This window comes from Passer montanus, unplaced genomic scaffold (assembly GCF_014805655.1).
Source record: "Passer montanus isolate IOZ18808 unplaced genomic scaffold, ASM1480565v1 scaffold18, whole genome shotgun sequence".
Classification (NCBI taxonomy): domain Eukaryota; kingdom Metazoa; phylum Chordata; class Aves; order Passeriformes; family Passeridae; genus Passer; species Passer montanus.
Window position 1 is genome coordinate 15,089,352 of NW_024365381.1, and position 11,387 is coordinate 15,100,738.

Sequence of the window (11,387 nt, forward strand, 5' to 3'; positions counted from 1 at the left end):
AAGAGGACTTCAGTGTTTAATGGTTTCAAATATATTGCATAGATGTCTACTTTTTGCAAAAATATCTTTTCTAGGGTGAATTAGATGGCATTTGCTTGGATTCAGTTGATGAGGACCATTCTTTGGATTCTGAAATACTTATGGCAATATGTGTTTGTGGTTTAGAAGCTCTGAAACACATAGAAGTTTAGTTAATTCCTGAAAACACACAGCTTTTATCAAACAGCATTTTGAACACATGCACAGAGGATGGTAGTCAGTTAAGAAAATTTGTGAAATTTTGTTTTGCATTTCTGCAACACTACTAATTCCAGCTTGTGATCAAGGGCTGCTTCAACCAACCTTGCCTCTTGCAGTTTTGTCTCTGGGCAGGCAGCTGGAGCAACCCTGCCAAATGTAATAATGTCATTTGGATCAAATCATGAAGCTTTCAAGAATAAAGGAAAGTACATTGCCCTTTCCCCTTCCCCACCAGCACTACAACACTGAATTAACACATGAGTGATCTGCTGGCCAGAGCAGAATATGGAGCACAGATGTAACAACCTGGCATTGCTTGCTGCTTCTCAGAGACAGTTTGTCCTGAATGAATTCCTGATAAGACAGAACAAGTCCAGGCATTTGCACCAATTTTTAACTTCAAGTGATGAGCTCACCTACCTGATAGATTCCAGCTTTCCTGGAGGGATGGAGCAGATGTGTCCTGCTTTAGCAATGTACGTGTAGCTTTCCTAACCGGGAGGCCTAAGATCTCTCCTTTGCTTTTGAGCACGTTATCTTTACCTGTAGCCAGAGGTTGTTTTGAGGTAAAAAAACATTTCAAATGAAAAATAAATATGTAAGCATATAAATATCAGAGAGATACATGGAAATATAAGGGAGATTTAATGAATGTGGAGGATTTCAAGAGACAGTGGGGGTGATACACTAGTATTTAGTCAGTGCTCATTGCAAGAAGAGTAGGCAAAAGACCATGAAGTAGTCAGTAAAGTTGTTCATGCCTACCTTTTATTTATGAAGGAGAAACTGGATCTTGGCCTTCTTCCTGTTGTTTGCAAATGTCTCCTCTTAGAGAAACAGTAATGATTCCTATGGGGAAAGACTTTCTTCCTACTTGCTCTGTCTCCGAAGACCTTGATCTGGGTTGCAGCTGCTAGTTGAATAAATTTGGTATCATCTGAAGTTTCACAGATTAAATTGTACAATGCATTAAGCAAACATGAACAGAACAGAAATAATCCAAGGTGATTTAAGAGATTAGGAAAATGAGAGCCTGTGAGAAAATGAACAGAGGGGGAGAAGTGTGCAAATACAGCTAAGGCAAAGATGTTAAACCTTCATATCTAGTGGAAGAGACAGACCAGAGCAGAATGGTTCCAGAAGATGATTATATGCTCACTGGATGTAGTGCACAGTAAAAATGAAATCACTTGTAATTGCCTCTGGAAGTAAAGCTAGCCACAGTAAATCCAGGCCTCCATAAAGACAGAGTAAATTACATGGCATGCTCACTAAAGCTGGTGAAGCAATAAAATATTGGAAGCTCTCATTGCTGGAAAAATACTGGTAATTTGGAATAAATTTATAGAAAACTGGCAAGAAATGGATTGCCAGAGATAGAGATACTTCTTTAGAAAGAGGAATCAGAAGATTTAAATATGTCTAACTTGGCAGTAATGTCCAGATATTTTAATAATATGACAAACAAGGGAGGGAACAATCTGGGGTTGCTTTCAACACTCAGGGATAGAGTTGTCATGAAAATATTAAATCATCTGCAGCTTTGATCCTGGAATGGATCATTGAGGCGTATTAAAGCCTCTCCCACCTTGAAAAAACACCTTGAAAAATATAAGTGCAAGTCCACTAAGTTCTTAAATGTTAAGTATTGTGGTTGGAGTAAAATTATTTTGAAATAGAAAACTATTTTCTTTTCATTTTTGGACCATTGCTTCTTTTTATTTTATTTGTAAAATGATGAACATATTCACCTCTTTCCAAGTCTAGGTGCCTTTAAGCAATTTATTATCACAGTAAACCTGAGTAAATTGACACAAGTTCTCTTTGCTGGTCACCACTGCCATAATTGCTAGCACTGTTTCTTCTGCTGAATATTACAGTACCATAACTTCTGAACTCACACTTTAATTTTGTCTCCAACTAATACCCAGAGAAAGGTGGGTGCTTGGCAGAATGTACCAGCCACTGAGGTTTGTTGTGCCAAAGAGTGAAGTGCTGAGCTGAGGAGGCTGTGTAACGTATAAGCAGATTTTTCACCTGAATTGAAAAGCTCATGCTGTGTACTTCTGCTTATGTCAGCTGTAGTACAGAGAAAGGCAAAAGAGGCAATGCTTTGGGGGAAAAAAAAAAAAAAAAAGCCAAAAAAACCCCACTGAAATAATTTGGAGCTTCAAAGGTAAAAACAATACTCTGAATTCTGTCCAAAGCCCCAGGAAAATGGTTCAGTTTGACACCCTGCTGTAAATGTAGTTTTTCCTAATATTCAGATTATCAGTGCTGCACTAAATTATCTCAGTTATAAAAAGAAAATTGATAGTATTGTACTCATTAAATAGTTAAATAGGGTTAAAATAGGAAATGACCAAGTCCCTCTTAAATAAAAGCTTTTATTTATTTCTCCAAGCATTAATTTCAGAATTAAGAGCACTTCACTTCTGTTGCTTCCCAAGTACCCAGGAAAAGGCATCACTCCAATGAAGTTTATAGATCCTGGTTCAACAAGATACTTAAGCTGGTGCCTAATTTTAAGCACTAGCCCAGCTGAAAAAAAACCCCCTCAGCCTGCATCCCTAAAATGTAGTCATGTGCTTATTAACTTCCTCAAATAAGGCTCTGAATTGCAAATCTGGCTCTCCAATAGGAGCTGCATTCCTTCAAAGCAAATGTCTCTGCTGACCTTTTGGTGTTTCTTTCACTTTATCAAAGTTTAGAAAGCCCTGTTCAGACAGGATTGGAATGGGATTTGTACAAAATGTCTTGGTGGAAATGCAGCCCTGCTGTAATTGCCATTAGAGAAAAAAGGCAAACCAACAAACCTATAAGTCTCTTACATTTGTGACTTGCAGTAATTTGATCATTCCTAACATTTGTGATGCCTGCATTCTGTTTAGTGTCCTTATCCTGGCATGCACATATACCAATGACCCTTCCTTTCCGAATTTTTTTACCCTTGTGATTTTCTAATACTGCTTCATGCTCTTCCTTACTTTGGTTTTTATTTTCATTGTCTTTGTTTAGTAATTTTACAACATATTTAAATTCTATATGCCTGCCTGCCCCCTTTCTTGCTGCCATCTACAAATATGATTAGCACTCTGCACAAAATCCTTCAGCTCAGTTATATAATTTGGGATTGAGAACTGACCCCTGCAAGTCCTAGCTCAACAGCTCTTCTTAGGAAGTCAGTGAACCATTATTATAATTATTCTGTTTTTGCAAATTCTAGACTTCTATAGCTACTTTGAAAGATTTGATTATAAATCTCCTTCCTTGTGAGACTATCATATAAAAATGTAGAAGGTGCCTTGCAGAGAAGGTGTCTGTGATCACAGTGTTTCCTCTTTTTGCAAACTGTCAGTAATTTGACACAAACATTGTGAAATTAAGCATTCATAGCTGAAGACAGACTAAAAATTAATAATTTTCCATTGCATTAATATGTACATGTCGTGCGTATTATATATTTAACTCAAGTTTAACGGGACACTTGAAAATCTATATTTAACAGGGAAACAGGAATATAGCATATTTATTTCAGAGAAAATTTAACTATTGGGGTTCTTTGATTACTGAGTGCTTGATTTTAAAAGCTGTAGCTTGCATCTTTATTAGTATAATCTGACTATTATTTTAAAATAAATAATAGTGATGGATGCTTAGGAATATTTTAAATAGGATTCTTCAGTTGTGGTATGTACAAGCTTTTCACATAGCTTATCTGGGAGCCAAGTCCTTTTCTAAACATATCAATCTTCTTAGCCTTTTCTGTGGAACAGTTATGTTGCTAAAATTTAAATTTATCTCCTGCTTCAACAGTTCAGCTTATCAATTTCTATACCCCAGTAGCTAGACAGTCATTATTGGTCTGATTGATCATTCCATGTTCTGGCAGCCCCCTGGCAGACTTCAAAAGCCAGATCCAGATCTAGTTTAGAGATGAGATTTGTGGACTAATAGTTGAAATTAGGGGCCTATATTAGGTAGTTGTGTTGAGACTCTCAAATTAGTCTTAAGGACCTCATATATCCATATGACAAAGTCAGATAGGTACCTGAATCCTGTAAGCTTCTCTGGACATGTCCTGCTGTGTTCATTCCACCTGCAGTATTCTTCAAATTCCTCTATGAGTAAATACATAATGTCCTTTTTGGATATAAACTAACTATAAAGTTATTTGTACTGTAGTAAATGAACAAAGGATCATACTCATCTTTACACTGTCAATATTTTTCTAAAGTAGAAGAGGCATTTGTTAATAGGGAATATGAAGTTTGGGTCCCAAACTTTCAGTGAAGCTGGCCATGCACCTGCTTACTTTGTGCACAAATCATTCTAATGAATTCTAAAGGACTATTCATGTGCATAAAGCTAAGCCTGTGGGTAAAAGCCTTTGCAAGACTGGGCCTAGGTTGTAAATTTGATAATGACCTGAAACTGATTCAACAGAGACAAAGCAGGCCTTCTAAAAACTTGAGAAGTGTCACTGTAGCTAAGATGAACAGGTATGAGCAGTGCTAGGAGACCTCATAATACAGAACTCTGAAAACTCACCAAGAAAAAATGGTGAAATATGTAATAAATTTTTTTTTCATTCACATTTTATCATACTGAAGTTTACCTTAATCTTATTAATTCTTGGCTTCCTCTTAATTTCATTACTGCTATGAATTCCATTTGAATAACTTTACTGCAGGAGCTTAGAGACTTTCCTCTTTAAATTTCAGGTGTATATATATACATACATACATATATATATACACACACACACACACACACACATATATATATATATATGCATATAAATACACACATAGCCTGTATGAAAGAGTAGATCTGATAAGAGAATTGTAGTTTTGAGAAATCATAACTAGGCTCTTTGGGAAACATTCTTGAGGAGAAGGCAAGACATCAATAATTTTTGATATGGAAGTGTACAGAAGAGTTTTGCACACTTATTTGTTCATACCATGCAGTATTCTGTCTTCTGCTTCAAGTGATTTGTGCTGCACTGCAGCCTTTTATGTTCTCAGAGACAGTGCATTACCTGCAGGAGCTTCCCAACAAAATCAGGGCAATTCCAGTTGTTTTGATGCATCTCCTGAAACCATTTTCTAGGTATTGCTTCCATGACTTTCTTCCATCAAGAACTTCCATAGAATTAGATGAAGTTTTTTCATTTATTTAACATTAAACACACAGGCAGTGCTACTAAAATTACTATGAAAAAGAAATTAAATTACTTAAATATAAACTGAGTTCCTGCTTAGGACTATAGTTTTTAGCATTTAAAATGCTGAGTGTATGAAATAGACATCTTTTGCACCACCATAAAATACAAATCCATTCCTTTACTTAAAGCTAGTTGTTGTCTTATTGTGATCTATTTACTGCTAAAATGGTGACTCTACTTAGTGGCATTTAGATAACCTTGACTATGAAATGTCACTTGTTTATTAGGCTCACTAAGTTAAAGTTGTTTAAACAAAAAAGAAAAGAGTATTTTTCTGCAGTTTGATTGACTTTTATTCACACTAAAATGATCCCTCAGAAAGTTCCAGTTTCCTCCGTTTAAAGATGAATCTAATAATCTCAGCTGGGTGAAGCAGAGAACAGATTAGGCACGGACAAACCATACCAAAGCTGCAGAGAGTGAAGGTGACAGTCCAGCGATAGCCACTGCTGACTTTATTCTAGTTGTTGGCCTTGGGGACATGACTGGTCTTTTGCTCAGTTTGATGCAGGAAAAAGAATGAAGAAGGAACATCTTATATGACATGGTGCTCCTTTAGTAACCTTTTAAATTATTATTTAAATGAAGATTAAAGTTATGGAGTTGGAGAGTATTTTGCTGTTTTATAATTTAGCAATTCAGGCTGAAGTTTCTTTTGTGTTCTTTCTGTTTTTATACAGGCAGCCTAGGAGATGGACATTTGACAGGCGACAATAGACTGCTCCTTTCCCAGGTATCTCCTGCTTGTTTCCTTTATCTGTGAATAGGAAATGGCTTAAAGGCACCTGTGTTATGAAGGTCCCAGGGGCAGCTGCCTGACTAGTGAATGCCTGATTATGTGTTAACATGCTTTGTCAGATATTGGCAGAATCTGTTCTCTTCTTTTGCCTTTTCAGCAAGGGTACCATTGACAGACTGGCTACCCATTTATAGAAATGTTGTCCATCAAACTGTGAGGAAGGACAATGGTGTTTTTCTGTGACCAGTGACTGTGGGAAACTTTTCTTTGGCTATTCAGGCAATTTTTGTAGCTTGCTCTGAAGAGGAGAGACTGATGAGTGCAAAAAGTACAATTAAGCAAAGCCAGACTTCAATTGAAGGCTGTAGTGTAGTCTGCTTGTTCTCATTTTTTTATTTGGAAAAAAATCTATGGGTTTTCACGTTGCTGTGTGGCATTCAGCGGGGGGCTATTACAATCCTAAATTTTTTTTCTAGACCACCTAATTCTAAGTAAAAATTAAATGTAATGAGAGCCACTTGGAGTTCTGAATATTTTAAAGCATAATTCCCACAGAAGGGATTCGACCTAAACTGTGGAGAGCATCAGTTGGCTAATTATAGCTGCATTTTATATTACAGCAGGTGTCAGATGCAGTCATCTCAATAAAGTCCACATAATACTCTGGAAAATAACAAAAGCTTTTCTTTGAATGTGGGTACTAATTTCTGCTAGGTGTCATACGAGCTCTGATACTTCTTATTGGTGTTAACAAGAGCACTGCAGCACTCAAACATGCTTTTTGCTTGGGATGAATTGATACTGTAAAGCACTTACTAGTCAGCCTTGGCAGATGTCAGTAGTTAATACTAGTGTTGCAGAGGTTGGTATATAATGCAAAGAGTCTTACGTAAATACTTTTAGATGATGGGCTGGTTTTGAGAATGAGTGTGAACCGTGCACCAACTTATTTAATGAAAGCTAAATAGACAACAGTAGGATAAGTGTGCTTCCTTTAGCTTCTATCTTATTTTAAGTCCTCTGCAAGTAAAGGTTAGGTGGGAAATCAGTAAACTAGGTGAACAAAAACATTAAACTTAATAAGCACTTCATGCTTTCATTCTATTTTCCCAATTCAGTGGAAAGCAGCAAGTTTGAGTTACTGAAGTGATTGGTGGGAAAGGTCTTTCCTAAGCCTCAAAACTGAGGTACCCTGAAAATTATATCTTCAGAATAGTCTGCGTGTGGTGAAGCTACAATCTGTAGACATTTGATGTTCACCTGACTTCCTAAACAAATGATGGAATTCTACGATTACAAGAGGTTTGTGTTTTAAAATATTAATGAATCATTTTAAATAAATACTGAAATGTATTGCATACACAGAAAGTCTTGAACACAAGGAATTGAAGGCACAAATGGCAGGGTGAAAAGCACAGGCAGCAAAACATTCCCAGCTGATTGTGCTTGGCCTAGCATGCAATAGAGATGCCTCCCAAGCTTGCCGGAGAAGCAGTAAGACAGGAGACCCTTCAGTACAGAACAGCAGGGTCAGGCTGTGGGGAGCTTGCTGCCACTTCTGGTGGGGATAGAATGAGGAGAGGGGTGTCAGCAAAGAATGATGCCAAATGTTGGGCTAATCATGCAGGAGGGACAAGCATGTACTAGCAAAACAAAGGAAATTTGACATGATAAATTCCCCCAACATCTGAGTCTTCTGGAAGAGCAATAAGCCACTTAATGAACTAATGTCTAGTGCTACCTGCCTTCCCCTACATAATCTCCTCAGAGAAAAGGTAGTCCAAAACATCAGGCTGCCTTTGTCTCTCACACAGAAGTCCATGGAGAATTGCAGAGGTTATAGAAATAATAAATACAACTTTATGTTGTCAGTCTTTTAAACAGTCAGCTGAGTAAAACTGAATCACAAACTCTAGTATGTTACCTTGGCAACTATGTAAAAAAAAAGACAAATCACGGATTATGAAATATTATTTATTTTTTTTAGAACTGCAGAATAGGTTGAAGTGTATGATCTTACTGCATTACGTACTCAATGTACTAACATGTAGGAAGAGCTTGGTTTTGGTCAGAAGATTAGTAATTTGTAAAAAACAAATGAAAGTAGGTTATATATATATATTCATATTAATATACATGGGTTTCTGGGTTAAGATACACATATTTTCTAAACATACACAAAGTTTCTAAATACAGCAATAAACATATAATCCATCTAAATCTGGTCAAAACCAAGGACAGAAACCAACACAGAGGTACAGAGATGAAAATTAAGGGAGAAATAATTTCTTAGCTGCTTTAGCTCTCAGATATGAGATTACCTCTAAGGAAAAGACATATGAAAAGGCCTGGTAACAAAAGCCCAATTGCGAAAGCTGAAAGCAAGATTACCATTGTATAAATGAATTTTCTAATTTACCCCATTTATTCCACATAGACCCTTTTTGAAACCTTTTAATATTGAGAGAAGCCAGCTCAGCTTGGAAAGCTCTGAGGAGTTCTGTGAAAGGCTGGGAAGGTAAAGAAGAGGTTACGTTAACTATAACCACTGTTAGTCTAGCTGGGCCTTTGGTTGCCTCCCTTTTAGACCAAAAAGCATGAAGAGACCACCACTGTACAACATTGCTTCTGCACTTTTGCTTTCCCATGTCTTCAGTTTCTGGTGTTGGGATGTGCTCCTGTCCATGTGATGCAGAGCTAGGTATTAAAGAATAAAATCTCCTCTTGCCAATAGACATTCTAATTTTATTTTTTTTTTCCAGGGGAGAAGGTAAGGGATAGTTATCAGCAAGTAGAGGTGCTGCTGTAAAAAGTAGCTACCAATAGTGTCACTCAAATTTTATTACCCTCCACAGATTACACAAACCTAACCACTTCTCCTTGTGATGTCTCTTAGGGATTCTTTGGAAGAAGGCTTCTGACAGTTCCTCTGGTAATGACTGTTACTGCCCTATACATGACAAGAGTTTTGTGTGTGTGTAATTCTCCTCGATTATTCTTAAAAAATGAATGTGTCTAGGATAATTTTGTATATCACCTACTGTGAAAATTGCTTTTGTGGCAAGCAAAATCAGCTGCTCTGTGACCTACACTTCTTGATATTAGAGGTTATATGAAACTTACTGCTCTCTCCTTTCTCCACAGTTATTGCTACTCCTTCCCCTCCATTTTTACTCTCAGATTACAGAGATGTGATTGCACAATACAAGCAGCACAGATGGCAGCTGAAGGTCTCTATCTGCCAGGTGTCTGCATAACAGCTGAGCCAGTGTACACAGCTGAGCACAGCTCACTTTCTGACATAGAGGTTCAGCACCATTTCTCTGAATCACAGCCTTGCACAACCTTTGGAAGTACTTCTGGGAAATTTTAGAGTCTACTCAAGTACACAATACTTTGGGAGGCAGAAATCAGAGGAAGTCTTGCTCTGAATTCATCATGAATGCTCAGAGGAAAGAAGTACTTCCTGCATTTTCTGCTGTGGATGCAAAGGATGAGCTTGAGGATGTAAGGCACTGGGAAAATATAGACTCTATGTATCACCTATAAATATAAAAATATATAAATAATCACCTACACTCAGAGAAAGTCTGTGGGAGATCTGCTCAGGTTTGCTGACAGACTACAGTAGAGAAAGGAAGATGAATCTTTAGAGCTGAGGAGGAAATCCTGTCATCCTGTAACATCTAGGAGAGAACTGGCTTTTGTAGTTTGAGAGCGCAGTAGGATGTCATTCTGAGCTCTGTGAAACTGTCCTCCTCTTGACAGAGCTCAGATATGTCCAGAAGCTCCTTTCTGATAGCTGAGGTTCACAAGTTAGGTCTCACGAGGAGAGAAGTGGTGTGATCCAATGTATGCACCATGCTGTGCCTGTCCTACAGGGAGACACACTTTCTGTAGGTAGATACACACCCATAAACAGTGCAGATACAAGTCCTTGCAGCCTAATGCTGCTGGTCTCTGTGTGCAGGCAGGTGCAAGAGGTGAGAGACTGGGAACCTTGACTGAAGGGGAGAAAGAAATCTGAGGAAGAAAGAAACCAGGTATTGGCTTACACAGGAAATGGTTTTGGAAAAAAGAGGTTTGTATCATACAAGAACTTGAAATATCTCAGGGAACAAAGGAAAGTAGGAATGTGACAGGGAGTTCTGGGCATGGTGTCCACTGTGACTGACACAGAAATGGAGCCAAAGCCTTATGCCTGAGAAGATTTGTTCTTCTCCCGTAGTTTCTTATGTAACATTATTTCATTGTCTGCATGAAACATTGGAGCTGATTGCAATGCTCTAGGTGAAAGAAGCTGGGGAGGTCTGGGGAGGAATGACATTTCTTTGATCATTCTAAGATCAGCTTAGAGAAAGGGGTTGATAGTGGGAGGAAAAAACACATGGGAAAGAAGATCTGAAAATTCCCAAAGCATTCTGCCAAACATTACTGCTATCAGAAAGATCGTGGGTACATAAGGGAATGGTAATGTCCCAAGGATGCCAGCAGTGATGTACACTGTTTGCAATGATTTTGTAGTGAGATAGAGGCAAGTTCATCCATTACCAGCACTGAGAAGAATTGAGTTATGGGGTCTAATGGTGGAGAATTTATTTCCTAGATCCAAGCCTAGGAGTGAAACAATGGTACTTCCTGCTTAATGTGAGAGCTCACTTTTTTCTTTTGTTGAAGAAGAAAATAAAAACATTTTCATAAAAATGAAGAGTAAACACTATGTCTTTGGACGTAGTTTAATTTGGTTCAGTTGTTAGATGAATGATCATGAAATATCTTCATGTGGCCGTTCATAAACCACACTACTTTAAACATATATCCAGGAAAATGAAGAGTGTGAAGTATTAAAAACGTTTAAAAAGACTTTGCAGGTAATGTGTATGTGAAGGTTCAAGCAATCATCCAAGGCCACAGTACTTGAACAACTGAGGAACTGTTAAATTACTGTGATCTTAAAAATGATTACTGTAATACTTTAGAGAATACATTTGCCGTAACAAATATAGAACATATTTTCTAATTTCTCTTATGGTTATCAAGGTCATTCAGTGACAGAATGCAAAATGTTTTATTTTTCTCATTCAGATACTGCTAGGTGCATAAATTCTATAGCTAATATAGAAAGGCATTTCAAAATTGGAATTTATTAATGGAAAGATTATGTCTTTGCCCAATATC